Below are 18,163 nucleotides of genomic sequence, written 5' to 3' on the forward strand. Positions count from 1 at the left end.
TAGGCAAATTGAGCATTCTCCCAGAGCAGTGCAGTCATATGGAACACCAGTCCTGCAAAATCCTTAAAGAAACATCAGTAAATATTTGCAAATCCAAGGAAATGTTGAACTTCATGCACATTTCTTGGGGTTGCCCATTTAATGACTGCAAATATTTTTTCTAGGTTCCATACTGATCCCAGTGGGGAAGACTACAAAACCTAGAAATTCCATGGTGGACTGGACAAATTTGCATTTTACTAGTTTTGTGTATAACCTATGATCCCTGAGATATTCCAGCACTAGGCAAATGTGTTGGTCATAGAGGAACTGGTTTTCCATTCAGATAAGAATAATGCATAGGCGTAATTTGACTTCTATATTTGGGGGATCAGCTCCAGTCGGGCCAATGGGGCCACGCATGGGGAAGGGGGAATTCAGCATCTGCCCAAGGCTTGCAGTTTGCGGGGGGGCAACATGACAATTCACCCTTTGCCCCCAAACTACTCCCATGGAATAACGTCCAGGTAGATCACCACAAATTGATCTAAATTGTCCCTAAAAATGTCATTAATAAAATGCTAAAAAGTGGCTGGGTCATCTGAAAGACCAAAAGGCATCACCAGTATTCAAAATGGCCATAGCAAGTCCAGAACAATATCTTCTATTCATCACCCTCATGAATTATAAGCCCCGTGAAGGTCAGGCTTGGTGAACAACCTCATGGAGCACATTCTGTCAAATAAGTTGTTGATCAAGGGTTATCTGTACTTAATGGTGATTCTATTCAAAGCATGATAATTGATGCATAAACATAGTGAGCCATCTTTCTTCCTGACAAATAGGATTGGGGCATCGTCTGGTGAGGTCAATGGATGGATTAAATTTTTTGTGTGATTTTCTTGGAGGTATTTCCAAAGAGCCTTGAGCTTTGGTTCCAAGAGGCCATAGATTCTCCCAAACAGGATCTTGGTTTCTGGTTGGAGATCAATGGGACAATCCTAAGACTGATGAGGGAGTAGTGTCCCCATGTTCCTTTTATTGAATATATTGCTAGATCTCAGTATTTTGCTGGGAGTACTGGGACTTGGTTGGGATCTTGGCTTAACTATTCCAGAGACATGGTCCGGATAAGTGTTGGCTGGAAGTATCTTAGTAGTTATGCAATCATGGACGTTGGAGGTGTATGAAGTGCCAGATTCAGTGTTATCTAACAAATGCTGGGAACTATGCACAATAAAACTATCTATGTCACCTTCCAGGATTTCGGTACTCAGTCCATGAGGCATGACTGTCAACAGTAACTTGAACTGAAATGCATCACTTACACCCCCACACAAAATATGTGGCTTATGCAATGTAAGCCAAATAATACCAATGATAATTGGAAAATGTGGTGATTTGATCAAGCTGAATTGGAGGATTTCATGGTGATCCAGAAGTGATCCTGACTTCAAACTGACTTCAAGAGGGGCACTAACTGGCACTCACTGAGTTCTTATATAACCAGCATGGTCGTTGCCCACCAGAGGCTGCCCAATAGGGGATAAGCAATACTAATTCAGTTACAAGCCCTGCACAGGCTGCAGGAGTTCCTTACACGTTTGCCTTAGAGACCAGAACTGCTCCAAGTCAGTATATGTATATATTATTGTTAAAACCTATGTTGTTAACTGGAAAGATTTTGTTAGGTATTTAGTAGCCACTGCTGGCTTTAGAATCATAGCAATGATATAGAGCATAGCTCTGTCACATTCAAATTTTTGATACATTTTTAAAGTTTTTAATAAACTCTACTGTCTTTCTGCAGTAAACAGTTATCAAATATAGCTTTTTAAGGTAGATCAAATTAGATATACACATTTTGTGCATGCGTGCACACACAGAGTGATGTTTTACATTGATATGGTGGCTGTCATTTGAAGATCTCAAAGAGCTTTGGAAACATTCATTAATTAGTAAAAGGAAATCCCTATCAGGTACAGAGGTATTTGCACACCTATTTTACTATGGAGTAAATTGAGGCACACCAACAGGATGAGTGGCTTGTCCTAAGTCACTCAGCGTACTGGTGCTATTACCAGGAATAGTAATGGACACCTCCTTCCTCTAACCACAAGACCACACACTGTCTTTGCATTTTTTTGCTTCTGCAAAGTGCTGAGCACTCTGACCCCTGATCCAACAAAGCACTTAAGCATATGCTTAGCATTAAGCATGTGAGTGCTCAGCACTTTGCAAGATAGACCCCCCTATTGCATATATCTACTGGGGACACGTGCATAAAGAAAACATTATTGACATGTAGAATGGCCAAAGAGCCTAAGGAATTTCTCTAAAACGAAAACATTTTTAAATTATAAAACAGAGAAGAGACCCTTTGAGTATGAAGAAAAAAACCCAGGAAAATTGATTTTTTTTTTAATCCGTGAAAGAAAATGCATGCTCACAGACTGAAAGTTTGTATGGTAAGTGTCATCTCAGAGGAAGTGTTTACAGTCAAGACAACCCCGTGAAAATAGGGTTTATAATGGGAAGCGTTAACACAGCCTCAGCTATGGTGGTGTTGCCATTATTTCCAGAGTCCCATACGACTCTCGACAAGCCACTGTTAGCTTCAAGGGTATTCTGTCATAGCTGGGAAGACTTCTTACCCTAGAAACCTTGGCTTTACAAAAACAATGTATTTCAAAGTATGATAATTCTTTTGTAGCTCTACAATGGCTGACAGTACTTCAAAGGTAAACAGAGACAAGTGTGGATTGAGGCTATAGCTTAGAAGAGAGGTGGGAGACTTTTCTGTGGAAGCACACAAACCTTTCTGACATTGCTTTTTATGCATAGTACATTATGTTTTCTCTTCTTTTCTCCTATAGAGTTACAATAAAAATTAATGAACAAGAAAACTTAAAGGAAAAGCCATACAACTATTTGTATAATAGCGATCAACTTTTCTCAGTTCAATTTGTCATGATTATAATATTATTATTTGTGCTATGGTAGTGCTCAAGACATGCTACATAGTTTCCAAACACAGAGGAAGAGATAGGTCCCTGTCCTAAAAATGTGCATTCAAAACCACAACGGGAGTTGAGGGCATTCAACAGCTCACAGGAAGCACTCAATGCCTTGCAAGACTGGGTACTTAGCATCTATGGCTCTGTTCACCACTGGAGTTGCACAACTGAACAAATTAGTTTAACCTAGCCACCGTTTACATTCAGCTGTGTCCATCATGGAAAAAAACCCCACATATTCCAACTCAGATGTTAAATTCCAGTTCCCAAATGTTTTTGTGCTGTATGTCTGGGTTCCTTCTTTGTTCCATGCCACTGTGAGGTAGAATGGGCTCCCATAGGAAGAACTCTCAAGGTCCATACATGTTGGAGGGGTATGGTGGAAATAACTAAAGTAGCTTACAAGCATCTTCCTGCATTTTAGACTAAGGATTCCCTCACCACCTTCTTCCCTCTGTATAAGTGGACTGAGGCTCTTCAGTTGCTGCCATTCCCTTTCTGCTCGCTATTTGCTTACCACATGCCTCACTCTGAAGAGTGGAGGTGGGACTGTATTCATGCAACAGGACAAGTCACTTAAAGCTTCAGAGTCTCCATCATGAAGACTAGTTTCAGAAAGGTAGACAGGGAACAAGTTCCCCTGTGCATGGTGCTCTTTACATTTATTTAAGCTTCGTTTAAGATAGAGGGATAGACAGAAAGTAGTGATCATCGAGGGGTAGATTCTCATCCCCTACTCAGGTTGAGTAGTTCATTTCTCAGCAAGTACTAACTCCACTGGTGTCATTCAGAGGAAGGTACTATTCAACATAGGTCAGAGGATCAGAATTGGGACCAGAAAAAGGAAAGCACAATAACTGGATGGAGTAGCATGAGCAGGCATTTTCAAATATCCTATTAATCCCAACATTCTGATTAATGTGACTGTGTGAGTGTAATGCACAAAACCAAATCCAGCCTGATGATTCTTATTGTACATAGAGACATTTGATAGCTCTGTGCAGATATGGAGTTTCGGTTTGAAGAGAGATGTGTTTGCAGCTCCTTAAATGAGGAAAGAGAAAAAACACACTGGTAACGTACTTTGGCTCCATCAATCTACTATCACATGCTCTCCAACTCCGTAGCAGCACCTGAAGGATACTGGGACCAGGGCTGCTGCTCAGAGTCGATGATCTTCAAATGTCCAAACAGCAGCTGATATAGGTGCAATTCAAGCCACACTCTGGGGCATGTTTTCAGCATTTTTTCAGTATGGTACACAAAAATTTAACTGCAAAACTTCCATTATTAATAGAAGTTGTGCGGCTAAATCCCCACATTCCATGCTGAAAACATAGCCTTACGTTTCTCTCTGGTACCATTCGTGATCTAGAGTGACAGCTCTTTCATCATGAATAACATTATGTCAGGCTGCCCAACAATTCCTAAACTGTCAACAATGCTTAGAGTCAAGTCCTCCAAACTTTTTAAAACTTAATCATCCTCAGTCTGGATGCATAAAAGTTGAATGCAACAGAAGATGTGAAGATTCACAGTAAGTTTTATAGACTTGCTGGCCACATCTAGCTGCTGAAAGAGTTATATAGTGCAAAGAACTCTATAACAAGAGTCTCCTTAAAAGCTGCAATGTACCTGAGGTGGCAGAAAGTTGTTCAGAAAAAATGTAAGATGGCATATATTGTATAAAACTAATACAGCAAAAGCTTAGAGCACATGGTGTGTAAGATCACCATAGTTTATGGAACTCTGTGATATTACATGTAGGCACTCTTGAGAAAAGTAAAGATAAAACCAATCTTGTTAACTCTTTGTGTCCATGCCTTTTTCTGGTTAAATCTGACTTGTAACATTACTCCTCAAGGCTTTGAAGATCTTTAGTCCCCCCATTTCCTTTTTATTTATTTGTTCCCAATTATTAGTGACTTCAGTGCAATGAAAAGTTCCACACTGACAGCCTGAAGAATGAAAAGCTCAGTCTAGCCACAGTACAGGTCCAGCAGAGGCACTGATAGAGAATACATCAAATTACCTACTTAAAAGGATACTGTCAGTCTGACATCATTGAAAGAGCCTTATTTAAAAGAAAAATCCTCTTTGAGATGGAGTTTCTTTTCAATATTATACATGTCTTGAATGTATTTACTTTAAATTCCCTTAAAATACTTTATGAGGATTTTTCTGCTCCTCTGTTTTGGCTTACAAATTAAGTAGGTACCTAAGTGTTTGCAGGAACAAGGCTTATAGGGGAAGGCTGACATGACACTCTTTCTGCAGAAAGAGCTGACATACACTCCAAGTAAACAACTTGAACAAAAAAATTCTGCTAAGGCCTATCAGTTATATTCAGCCTATGTGACCTAGAGCAGATGCAGTAGTCATTTTCTACTGGCCCTTTACACCTGCTCTGTAGGAATCACTTTAGGAAGGGATAGAAATAGAGCACTGTGAAATATTCATTGGGAAACAGTCCATTTACTACTACTTTAAAAAATAATGTGTTGTGCTTCCTTGCAAATGAAGCCTCCCCACCTCCTCTACCTGAAAAAGCATGTGTGTGTTTGTAAACAGTAGGCTATTTCTGCCCAAGCAGGAGGTACAATACTGGCTAGCTCATGGGAAAACCTGCAATGTTTCCAGACCAATTTTACAAACTCAACCTGACTGACTGGTGCTGGCAAGAATCCAAACTTTAGGGTCTTTATCCAAACCAAATTGAATTTTTGAGCCTTTTGAAGTTCACCTATCATTTTGCCACAAGTAGTGCAATATTTGGAGTTTTTCTCAAAGCTGCAGCTCGTGGAATTAAGGGATCTTGGCTTTCATTAAAAAAAAACAAGACACAACAACTGAGTTTGTAGCACTTGGGGTCACAGAAAAAAGCTGAAAAAGTGTAGGGACTTGAGTGCCCCTCCTCCCCAAGACTCAGAAACCAGAAGACAATGAGAAAAAGTATGAAAAATGTATTTTTTTTAATTCCATTATTTTTAAGCCAAGCTCATGATTTTTTGGGGCCCACTCTAAGATTTTTGAATGTTTGGGGCTGCAATACTGTGATTTAATTCCACAGATTGATAAAGTGAATCATATAAACTAAGTAGCCAGTACAGTCTTTTTCTATTGTACTGAGGTCCCTTTAAAGGATCTTTAAATGTATGTGTGGTGCAGCGGCTGTCCCACACAAGCAGAAGAAGGGTTAAAGCAGCCTTGGGGAGCCTGTGCAGAACCCAGCCAATTAGAAGAGGACTTACTGAGCCAGCCAATAGAGAGAAGTCTTTGGGGAGCAGCCAATCAGGGCCAGGCTGGCCCATATAAGAAAGGCTGCTGAGCAGAACAGGGTAGTCTCTCCCTGGAGACTATGGGAGGAGGACTGGCTGCCCTGTAGGAGGGTTGAGAGAGACAACACCATGGACAAAATCGTGCTGGGCAGGGTCAGGGGAGCAAGAAGGAGCTCTGACCTGATGAGTGCCAGACTGAGGCCCTGATACAAGGGTGGAGAAGGTGCTAGGGCTGTGGGGAAGTGACCCAGGGAAACAGATGGCAGAGTAGGAGGAGGAGCAGTATGTGGCTGCTGGCTATAGGGTCCCTGGGCTGGGACTCAGAGTAGTGGGTGGGGCCGGTACTGGAGTAGCGGGTGGGCTTGGGTCTCACTGTTGCCCCCATCCACTTGCCACCAAGGGGAGTGGCTAGACCAGATACTGCAGTTTGCCACTGAGGCAAGTGGCTGGACTGAGGACTGTTGGATACTGCAGAAGGGGAAGAGAACCAAGTGGGGCACAGCTGAAGGGCTGTGTCCAGAAGAGGATCATAGAATATCAGGGTTGGAAGGGACCCCAGAAGGTCATCTAGTCCAACCCCCTGCTCGAAGCAGGACCAATTCCCAGTTAAATCCCAGGATGCCATGGTCCAGGGAGCGATGTGAGTCCTAGAGGTGGAGGCGAGAGTGACGATGGGCAAGACATCACTAGATGAGGGTGCTCTGGTGAAATGAGAGCTAATTCCTAGGATGGCCAGCAGGAGGTGCTGTGGTGGTGAGTCCCACCCCATTACAGTGTGTTTCATGAATGCAATAGAGAACACATCTGTCAACTGTTTCAAGATCTGATAGAGAAGGATTTCATTTGCATAGACAGCATAGAGTTAGTTCCACAGGCTCTTCAACCCCTAGGTACTCCCCCTTAAGGATATTTCCCTTACAGCTGTTTCTGCACCCCTTTTACACCTCTGGAGCATCATAAAGATGTTGAGGCAGAATGGAAAAATCAAGCTGAGACTAATCCACTTTCTAGGACCAGTCCTGAGAAAACTCAACTGACAAGTATGCTCTCTGATCTTCAAGAAGCTTATTACACCTTGAGAAATGAAGGATAGTTTTATGATCCCAGAGAAAAAGGTGAAATAGAACAGGAAGACTCCTCTCATTTTGACACCACAACACCATGGACAGAAATACAGGAAGGAAGAAGTAAAAGCACTTTGTTTGCCAATTACACTGTGAATGATTTTCCTGATGCCCTTTCATCAACCCCCTCTCAGGTGAGCCACTGACACATGTTGTATTCTAGAAAGCCATCAGCTAAAGGCATACATACAGGTGGAGCGTATTTGGTGCACAGGTGTTTTATGCTGTCATTGCTGGCTAGCTAATAGCAGATGGATTTTGCGTGTGAGAGTGTAAGGGGGGGAAATCATTTAGAGGGGTGTTAAAGAGAGAGTGTGAAAGAGAGAGAGAGGTAAATGTAGTGCTAATGGACCACTTCCTAAGGGCCCATCTGCGCTAAAACGTCAGTCGTATCCAGGACTCTGTTACAACATTATTCCTCTTCCACCACCAAAATGGTTACAATGTGATTCCATTTTGTAGTATAAATAGATAAGATATTAACCATGTCTCCAAACAGTGACCAATGTTTTAGCAGGATTCCCAAACATGGCTAAAACATCATTAGGTCTAGTCCATAATAATAAATGGAACCACATTTTAAATGGGTCAATAGAGAACTATTACTGTTAAGTGACAGCATTGCAGTTGTAGTGCCAATGGGGTCTAAAGCAGACCAGCATCCAGTCTGGAAATCAGGTTTGAAAACTCATGAGTTCTCTTACTCAGGCAAAATTCACACTGACTTCAAAGGGACTGTAAGAGTGGTCCCAGCAAATGCTGGAACCAGGATCACAAACCCCCCTGCCCTCCCACCCGCTCAATGCCTCTCTGAGAAAGACATACTGCGAGTTCCTTAGTTTGTAATATATCTAACACAGGCCTTAGTCCTTTCAATGTTTATTCAGAAGAGGATTTGGTGAGGAAAAGCCATCTTGGCCTCATAGAACAGCATCACTGTTTTTTCCTCAGAGTGGTATTCAGTAGTACTTCACACCAGGCAAATCTCTTGGGTATGTCCCTATGATGGACAGTTTCCTAAAGATATTGCGCAGAACAGCATGACTTCTCTAACTGAGCTTATTCTGACATTCCAGAACATCCAAAGCTTATGAACGTAGCTATTATAATAGTGTCAGGGCTCATTATCTCGCTCCCTTTTGTCAGTTATCATTTTACCTGCCATTTGGGGCTAAGACAGAGCTTTATTCTTGGTGAACAACAACTAGTGATGGGATCACCTCTAAAGTAGAGTTAGGCCTAAAACTGTAGATTTCAGATCTTGATACCAAGTTTAGGCATCTTGATCTAGGATTTTGGCTTGGCTCTTCATAGAAAGTTAGAGGCCACATGAAAAGATTGGACCTGAATTCAAACTTCCCCAAATTTGATGATGTTCAGCCTCAGGGTTTTGGTCAAAACCCATTGCTAATCAAAAAGCTTGGCAGCGTTCTTTGGAAGAGCATCAAAAAGTTCACTGGATGCATATATACTATATTGGGAGTGGCCATATAGTAACTAAAAGAGAGAGATTAAAGGCAGATCCTCATATGGTGTAAATCAGCATAGCACCATTGACTTCAATGGGTCTATGCCAATTTACATCAGCTAGGTTCTCTCCCAAAGGATGAACGGTTATTTGAATCTTGTTGTCTGGAAATCAGGTTTGAAAACTCATGAGATTGGACTCACAAAATGAATGGTACTTACTGGTTTCAGACAAGTTGGAAATACCTGAGTTTCTCCCATAGTAGTAATAAATAAATAAATAATAATGATAATATCTAACTCTTGTATAACACTTTACATCCATAGATCTCAAAACACTTTAAAAAGAAGCCACTATCATTATTACAGGACTAACATGATGGCAAGAAGCACATGCACAATGAAGTTAACAAAACCTTTTCAAACCTCAGAAAAGGTCAGGCTTTGGTTCAGACTTTGGCTGAATGTCTGCATCAGTTCTTACGTTACCTAACCCAGTTCACACATTCCCATACAGAACTTATGGTAATGGGCTGGGAGTGAGGGGAAACTGCACTACAGAACAACAACAACAAAAAATCTGAGAATAAATGGTAGTAAACTAGTTTGGGCTGAAGTGCTATGGCAGGATGTGCTAAGATACTGTGCTGGCCAGGAACCCTTTGTGGAGCCTACCAAGTGATTCATGTCAATATAAACTCATTAGGACTGAGACAGCTCTCTCTTACTGCATCCAACTTCCTGTACAGCTGTCAAAATACAACATAAAATTACAGCAGCATGAGTTATTCATGCTAACATATAGCATAGGATGAGGATGATGCAATAAGTCTACCCCTCGGTGTGGTCTTGTCAATTTCACAAGCTGAACTGGGTTGGTCCTGATTAGTACTGAGATGAGAGACCTCCCAGAGAAACACCATGCACTGCAAGAAGTAGCATTTGTGGCACTATTCTCTGTGAGACACTCCTGACCCAAAGCCTCAGTGTTACTTTGGGTGGCGCTGTTCTGTTGGCACTCCTGCATGACAGCAGACAGGCTGTAGTGCAGTTTTTTGCACTGCTCAAAACACCTGCTGGGACACTAAGTAGTCTCAAACATCAACCGGATCTATAAGTGTATATATATATATATATATTTAAAAAAAAAAAAAAAACGCCTTCCAGGCAGGGTTACAGCAACTGTGCATTCAGGTGTCAGGACATAAGACAGTCCAGGGACTTTTTCAGTCTCCGGCCTAGGAATAACATATATAGCCCTTAATTTCAGAGAAATTAAATAGAGCTGGGCCTGTACTTTAGGCAGAATTAGAATTCCTTGTTATTAGAATGACAGAACAAAATTCCCACTGAACGGTCCAACCATTTTAGCAGGATTGAGGTAGGTAGTGGCCTTTTCTTATTGGTACTTCCAAAATCTCTCTAAACTGTTTCTCCCCCTCAACCGCTTCAGAACCTAACCACAGCCTCATTCTCTAGGTTACCTTGGGGATTGGCTCTGAATCTTTCCTCAAAGCCTTCTGTTTGTTTTTTTTTATTCCAGGGCTTCCTAAACCCTTAAACCAAGAACTACCTGGTCAGGCTAGAAAATCCTCCTCCTCCTGCTACCATAAACCTAACTCTGCCTCTTCTTTATTTCCTACTCCTTGTCAATTTTTGCTGGAGGGTCCCCCCTTCAATGATTGGTAGCCTAGACAATGTCTCCCAGTAGTAGTAAATCTGCCTTCCTTTTCTCATTGCAGGGGCTTTGCTTATCTGGTTGTGGGGTCTGTACATACCCCGTCACCTGTCATATTTTGAACAAAACGTAAAACTGTGGCCTTGACCACTCGTGGCTATTAAAACTCCCAGGGACCTTCCATAGGAGCAGGGATGTTAAAGTCCTACCAAACTGCAACTTAGTTCAAAGTGGATATGGAACTCTTCGCTTCCTGCTCTAATTCAGTACACAGCATTATCAAGGATTGTCAAACTTTTGGGTCCTCTCCAGTTGTGGGGAAAAGAGGGTCCCATCCCAATGCTCAAGGTGGAGAGGAGTGGAATGTCTTGGTTACCCCTTCCTGATGCACCCGCCCAGCCTCCCCAGGGCTGTTTTCTACCTCCATTGCTCTCTCTTCAGTTTGAGGTATGGACACAGCCCGTTTTCCCCCAGCGGGAGTTCCCAATCAGTCCCAGCAGCTCAGTTAGTCAACCTAGGCATTCCTCAGCTGACACTCTCTACTGTTCAGTTATTCTCCTTCAGCAGGGAGTAGGGGAGAGAAAAGGGGCAGGCCCCTATCATCCTCTCTGAGTCTTACCCATGGTCCAGACACTCTCCTGTGAATTGCTTTGTCCCCAGAAGCTGCAAACTGTCTTTCTCCCTTCGGACACCCAATTCTTCACTCTCCTTCACTGCCTGACGGTCAGAGACCCCTTTTGAGCAGATCTTCCATGTGGACTATGCTCTACAGTTGCTGAGGGGTGGGGCCCTCTTGGCCCAGTACTGTTCCTTCATTCCACTTGTCTCCATGTAGAGTCAAAACCCCAACACATATCCTCATTTTAGAAAAAGAAAAACCAAGGCATAAATAGGTTGAGTGAATTGCCCAAGGTCTCACGGAAAGTCTGTGACAGGCCAGAAATAGAACTCTGATTTCCTGACTCCTAGTCTCAGACTTTAACTCCAAGATCATTATTGCTTCTCTGCATATACACTAAATAAGTCCGGTAGCTTCCTTCATCCCAAATGCACATTTGTATTTTTAAATTTGATGACTGTCATTCCCAGTCAAAGAGAGACAAGCATCATCAGTGAGACAGCCTTTAAGAGCTTGTTCCAGAGAAGGAAATACCGAACAGTACTTTAGTACAACACAAAGTGGGGATTGTAGGGTTGTTAGCCTGATACTTGTTCTGATTTGATCAGTCGTCCAGGTTTGAAAGCTCAGATAAGCTAAAACCAGTAACTTCAATATTTTTGTGACTTTATGTCATAATCCATACCACCACCAGATAGCAAAACATTATACATGATGGCATAACACCTGGAGAAAGCATTATGCTTATCAAAAGACTGTGGATTTAGCCAATTCAGTTCAAGGGCTTCTGAGCCTTTCTGAGCATTTTAGCCAGGCTCTATCAGCTCTGGTTATTACCTCAGCCCTTTCTCTGGCAAGCTACATAAAAAGAAGCCAATAACATGATTGCATTGTCTATTGTGCGCAACAGCCATGGAAAGGCTTAATAATTTTGAAGTACAACAGAAGACACAGGTTAGTTTCTTCTTTTAAACCACGACCTTGTGAAGGTAACTGAAGGAGAAAAATTTTTAAAATAAAGCAGACCGTCCTGCACTCACAGACCTCCACCTTTTGTGAGAACGCAGTCACAAAATGTGTGTCAGGGAAACTACGTTGCCACTTACGAGAGACACTGAAAAAAAGTTGTCCCGCGCACACAGAAAAATAGCCCATCTACCGTAGAAACTGTCACTGACTGTTTAGTCAGAAGTTTTAAATGACTCCTTAAATTCACAATCTTGGAGGCCTTGCTGCTTAATAAAGACTACGGGGTGTTGAGAAGCACAGTATATTATTTCATTAAGTGCTTTTTGGGAGAAGGGGATTTAGAAGTAAAACTGCTGGCTTTGTGTGGCAAGGTCATGACCTTTGACAACTTTGGAGCTTATCTCTTTCATCTTCCCACTCCCCTGGGACCCCTAACTTGCAGAGGAATCGAAGCCGGTAAGCCGGGGCTAGACAGAATTCAGCATTGTTGTGGGGCTACGTTCTCTCTCTCTCTCTTTTTTTTTTCCCCCTAAACAAAACAGATCTGAACTGAGCCAAGGAAACAAAAATGTATTGTTCCTCGCAGATGGAAGCGAGTGTCGCCTAGGTAACCAGATTAATCTCCTTTTTCTCTCCCTTCCTCTCTTGTAGTGCAGTAATCGGTGGGCTCTTTTCACAAAAAAGCCAGCCTCAAAGCTGGGGCTCTAACTAGGTTCCTAATTAGCTGCAATTTACAATGAAGACAACATGATGAGATAATAGAAATTTGCAAAATAATGACATACCTCAGCAAAATATTCCTCCTCCTAAGAACCATTTTTATACAAAAACAATAAAGAGGGCCCTTCTAAAGCAAAGCTGGAAAATGGTGGTATATTATGTGACACAGAACATTATTGTTCGCCTCTTGTTCCCCCAATCAACAGCTTATTGTTTGGCATCTTAAATAAAAATGACTCAAATACAGGCCACATAATGATCTCCATTGCGCTAATACACTGTATATACAGAGTAGTCAAAAATGTACCCGAGCCAAAGCCACTGGGCCTGATAAAGTAGCAGGGCCCCGAAAGGTAATTTACAATACAATGCAATAAGTATTATTACTGGTCTTAATCACACATATCTTTCTGATTTCTGTCAGGATGCGCTCTGACATCAAAAAAGGGCACCCGAACAGGGGGCAGCTAGTTAATGAAATATGATGGATCACATTTGTTTTCATGTGGTGGTTAGCTCAAATGAAGCAGCCTCTAGACTGTTAGCCAACAGTATTCTCTTGTGTGACATCAAAGACTACCATTCAACCAGGAAGGGGTCAGAGGGGGGCGGGAGAAGGGGAAAAACAGTGAGACAGCACAGTGGGAGGAGCTCCTAGAAACTAAAAGAATCATTAATAGTGATCTCTACCTTATGTCCAAAAGGAGAGAGAACACAAGAAATAATAGGCCAGGGCCAACTTGTCACCCATTTCATGACAAGTAACATCAGCACCTACCCCACATTTTGGACCAATGGTTGATATTCTGTGGCTGAGATCCGCCATTATGCCGCACAGGGGCAATCTGTCACCAGTGACATGAAGAGCGTATCCCCGTGCTCTGTATGGATTTGGATTATGGCAAAGTGTAAATTTAAAAACAAAACAAAAAAAAAAACAACCCAAATGAACAAAAGTCTAGTGACATGTTTCATGTCAGTAGGAACGTTTCATAAATGGCAACAGATTGTCTAAAGCTGCCAGGAATGACAGAGGCAGCAATAACAAAAGTAGCCCCTTGTTTATTTGTAGGCTAGTAATTGTGTACATTACAGCTGTGTGTACTCGAGAACTATTGACCAATGGGCTGCCCCATAAATAACTGCAGACTAAAAACACATTGGGCACAGACAGAAAAAACATTAGCCCCTCAGCCCTTTGGCTCCTGAGTATGGCGAGAAGCCTAACATCCTTGATAGAGTAATTAAGAGGAATCTGCAATGACATGACAGAGAGAGCAAACCAACCACTGACACTGTAGAAAGGATATCTAGTTCTATTTGTTTAACAAAATGCTTCAAAAATACCATGCTCTATTATGGGGCATAACCATCCAACAAATTATTATAACAACGTCATATATTTATATAGCACCTTCCATTCTGAAGGATCTCAAAGCGCTGAAAATATATGCACAGCACACAAAGAAAAAGTCCACTTCTTTGGTAAAGGACAGGAGCTGAAAATACAAATGATGAACAGCTTGCTACACAAGAATCAGGATAGGGAATTTTGGACAAAAACACCCAGACTCTATTCTTATGAAGAGTGCCATACGATCTTAAAAACAACACACTGAACATTGGTTTTTAAAGATCTTATCCTAAACAGCCCACACAACAAACAAAATGGGACTACTGTTATTCATTCAACCTACTGCCTACTCGCCACATAATGTGGCTCCTTAGATAAGAATGTCCATCAACAAAATAGCCTTTAAAATAATAATTAAAAAGAAACACACAGATTTAAAAGGTAAAGAGATGAGCTCAATGTAGATTTCAATCCTGAAACTGAATATGCTGAACAAATGTTCCTTATTTTGCACAATCTTCCAAATAAAAAAAAAAAAAAAAGAGAGACCAAGATGGACATATGTGAAATATTTAGAGCACCCAAATGGCAGAGGAATTTCAAAATAAATAATTGAAGGCCAGATTCTGACATAGTTACGCATAGTGAGTAGTACTTAGTGCACGCACAGTATGATTCAATGGGACTACCTGTGGAGTCGGGTAGTGCTCAGTACTAGGGCATCAGACTCTGACACTGAGAGACTGACTGAGGTGTACGAATCAGAATTACAAGTAAGAATGCCCTCATTACAAGAGTTCCGACAACCCGCAAATTGCATTGACTTTAATGACAATACCATCAACTCCTAATGGAGCACCTCACAGGATCGGACAATACATAACCTGAGAAGACAATATAGACCATACTCAGGCTTTGGATATACGAGCGCAAAGGCTATGGGAGCCTTCTGCTCACATATTTATCTCCAGAATATGCCATTGTATATATTATATATACACTGTATATAATGAACAGTGAAGTGCCCGGCCCTGAGTTGGTGTAAATCAGCATAGCCCCACTGAGTGAAATAGAGCTATGCTGATTTACACCAAGATCTGATCCAAAGTCTTTGAGGGGAGAAGAACAGTGGTTTGTTTATTTGTTGCTTTCAAACAAGTAAATTTCTATGCAAGCCTGGACATAGTCTGTCCTTTTCATGCTCATTTAACAAAGCCAACTCCATGTACAATATAGACTTCTAAAGACAGAAATAAGCTTTCACCTGGAGCACTTTCTCCTTTGGAGTTTGTACACTTCTTTCACTGAACCCATCTAGAGGTTTTACCGTCGCGTTTTTAGCTAATCCAGCATGAAACAGCCACAGCGTATGCAGAATTTAGAAAGGCAATACTATAGTCACATAACAGGGCTAGAATGCTAGTTCTGCATCTGTATGAGCTTGTATGATCAACAGTGACATACATCATAACTATTTCATACAAGTACTTTCCCCCTCCACCCCACCTCTTTGCAGAAATTAAATAACCCTGGAAGAGTTAGTTCCTGGCAACTACAGGGCTAGATATCTTAGTGTTTACAAGCAGACAACGCATGCTGAAATCAATGGGAATTCTGCACATGCAACAACTGCAGGATTGGAATGTATGGGCACTGGAACAATTTGTAGAATGAGGGTGCTGAGAACCACTGAACCAAAGCGTAAATCCTGTATGCGATGGAAACCACTTCAAACCAAGGAGTGCAGCAGCACCCCCAGCACTCCTAGTTCCAGGACCTATGGACTATAAGCATTAACCCTTCCCCATAAATTCATATCCATTCCAAAATCCACACATCCTGCAGACAAGGGCCTGATCCTGCAACCTTTATTCATATGGAATAATCCTTATTCAAACTCAATGAAACTACTCGTGAGAGTAAAGATGGCAGGATCAGGCTCGTAGTGCCTATATTTTCTAGTTCAGTGAGTGCCTGGCACAGATTCATTTCCACAGAACAAATCTAATTGAGATCATCTACACCTGGGTCTTTGCAGCCCTGAGCAGTTCCAACAATAAAAATTTACAAACAGCTTTTGAAATATTACTCACACATTCTTCAGCACGAACAAAACCTGTTGTGTGATACTACTGGCTTGCCTTGATTTTATTAATTACCATTATTACTATTGTGAAGCTTTGAGGAGATTAGTATCTCTCAGCACATTGCCTTACTAGTCAGCCTTCTTGTATTTCCCACCTTTGAACCTTCAGCAAACATACAACAACAAAAATCTACATAAACAAAAGGGGTCAAACCTGATAAAAGCAAATCCACATCACTAACTGAAGTTGAATGTTCTTCAACTCTTTTCCTTCTCCCTCTACCCTTAGCTCCCAGGGGATATAGGAGGAATGGTTTAAATCAATAACCAAGGGCTTCAATTTTACAAACCCTTAAGCCATTAAAGCTCAGAGTCCTCATTGCAACCGTCCTAACCTCCCCCACCCTAACACACACACCACACACACACACAAGAAATACTCCCAGCCTGGAATTAACAGTGTTCATTCAATGCTCTTTACTTAAAGGAAGAAAACAATTAAGTGAAACCTTGAAGTAATCTCATTCTGCCTATTTAGCCTCTTCATCCCTCAATGTGTGGTTAGTAAGTGTTGCAATCAGGGGCTAGGGCCTGCTATCATTCGGCCTTAATTAAAAAAGACACAAGCAGTGGAGCTGTGAATTAGAAATGTAACAACGCACTACCCCTGATTAATTCGAGGCTCATGTTGGATTAATAACTCCAAACAAAGAACAAAAGGAAATTGTTATGCGAATTGCAGCCCTCCCAGGCCAGACAAAGGTCAAATCACAGGATTTCAATTTCATCCGGAGTCGCTTAATCAACTCCCTCGGAAGGAAGACCATATGCAGTTCTGAAAGCTGCCCATTGTAGTCATGTTGTCACTGGACCTGAGAGACGGCACAGAGATAATCCCAACTATTCCCAATCTTTTCTTTCTATTTTTTTTTATTTTTCTCTTTTCTGTCTTTTTTTTTTTTCATATGACAAAAACCTCATTATTGCTAATGATTAAGGAATAAGGATCCTATCCAGCAGAAAGCAGCCTTTGTGGCTGCTGCCCCAAGGAAGCACCTTAGGTCTCCCTACACATGCAGCTGCAGAGGCTGCTCCTCATTTTGAGGAGGGACTTCTCCCTCAGCTGAGGCTATGTATTGCTAGGCCTAGGTATTACGCAGCCGCTTATGACTGCCCCAGGGAAATAACACTGGGACGAGGGATGGGAACAGATTTAGCACACTCAATGCATCGCCTGCATCCAAATACAGAGTCCTTGATGTTCAGTCAGCTAGGGAAGAATTTTAAAAGGTCATTCTGCCTGAAGATGTATCCTTGGCTGACGCTGAGCCACAGGGAAGAGTAGAGGACCATCGCGTCAAAGATTGTCTTGCTGTTCACCCTAGACAAAGCGACGATGGAGCAAAGGAGCCCTCAACTTTCATAATGAAGAAAGTGGAAGTCCCTATTGTCACTCCAGTGAACAGAGGTAGAGGCCCCCACAAACACTCTCTTTAAAGCAGTTCGGGTGGGATGGCCCTGCTCATGCCAGCAACAAAAGGTTTTTCTTATTTAGAGAACAAAGAAAGAAAGCTAGGCCTCCAATCCAGCCACCTCCATTCCTGCAGCCATGTAGAAGGACTACATGTACTAGGACGGGAGTGACTTCAGTAGGTTATAGAGACTCAAAAGTGGCTACAGCTTAAGGAGCAGAGGCAGTGGGAGCATTGAGCTCATTTACAGCTCTCACTGGACTCCTGAATGTCTCTGCTACTCCCTGCTGTGGGCCTCATCCCTGGGAGGTCAGTTTGCCATACAGCTGGCAACCACAGCCTTTGGAATCATGCACAGCCTGGAAGGTGCAGATATTGTCCCCTAGACCAGACTCCAACA

At 41.9% G+C, this 18,163-nt stretch overlaps 1 protein-coding gene across 2 annotated transcripts in view; it reads right to left on the bottom strand.

Annotated features, from left to right (window-relative positions):
* Positions 1–18,163, bottom strand: part of SOX5 (SRY-box transcription factor 5) — a 422,522-nt gene that overhangs the window by 390,546 nt on the left and 13,813 nt on the right. The window contains exon 1 of one of the 2 annotated variants that reach the window (XM_084642768.1): positions 16,506–16,525. The exons of the other annotated variant lie outside the window; for it this stretch is intronic. The gene's annotated coding sequence lies outside the window, so the exon portion shown is untranslated. Of the gene's footprint in view, positions 1–16,505; positions 16,526–18,163 lie in introns of those variants that run through there. 2 annotated transcript variants of the gene reach the window in all.

Source organism: Lepidochelys olivacea (genome assembly GCF_965140295.1).
Source record: "Lepidochelys olivacea isolate rLepOli2 genome assembly, chromosome: 1".
In the NCBI taxonomy this organism is placed as follows: Eukaryota; Metazoa; Chordata; order Testudines; family Cheloniidae; genus Lepidochelys; species Lepidochelys olivacea.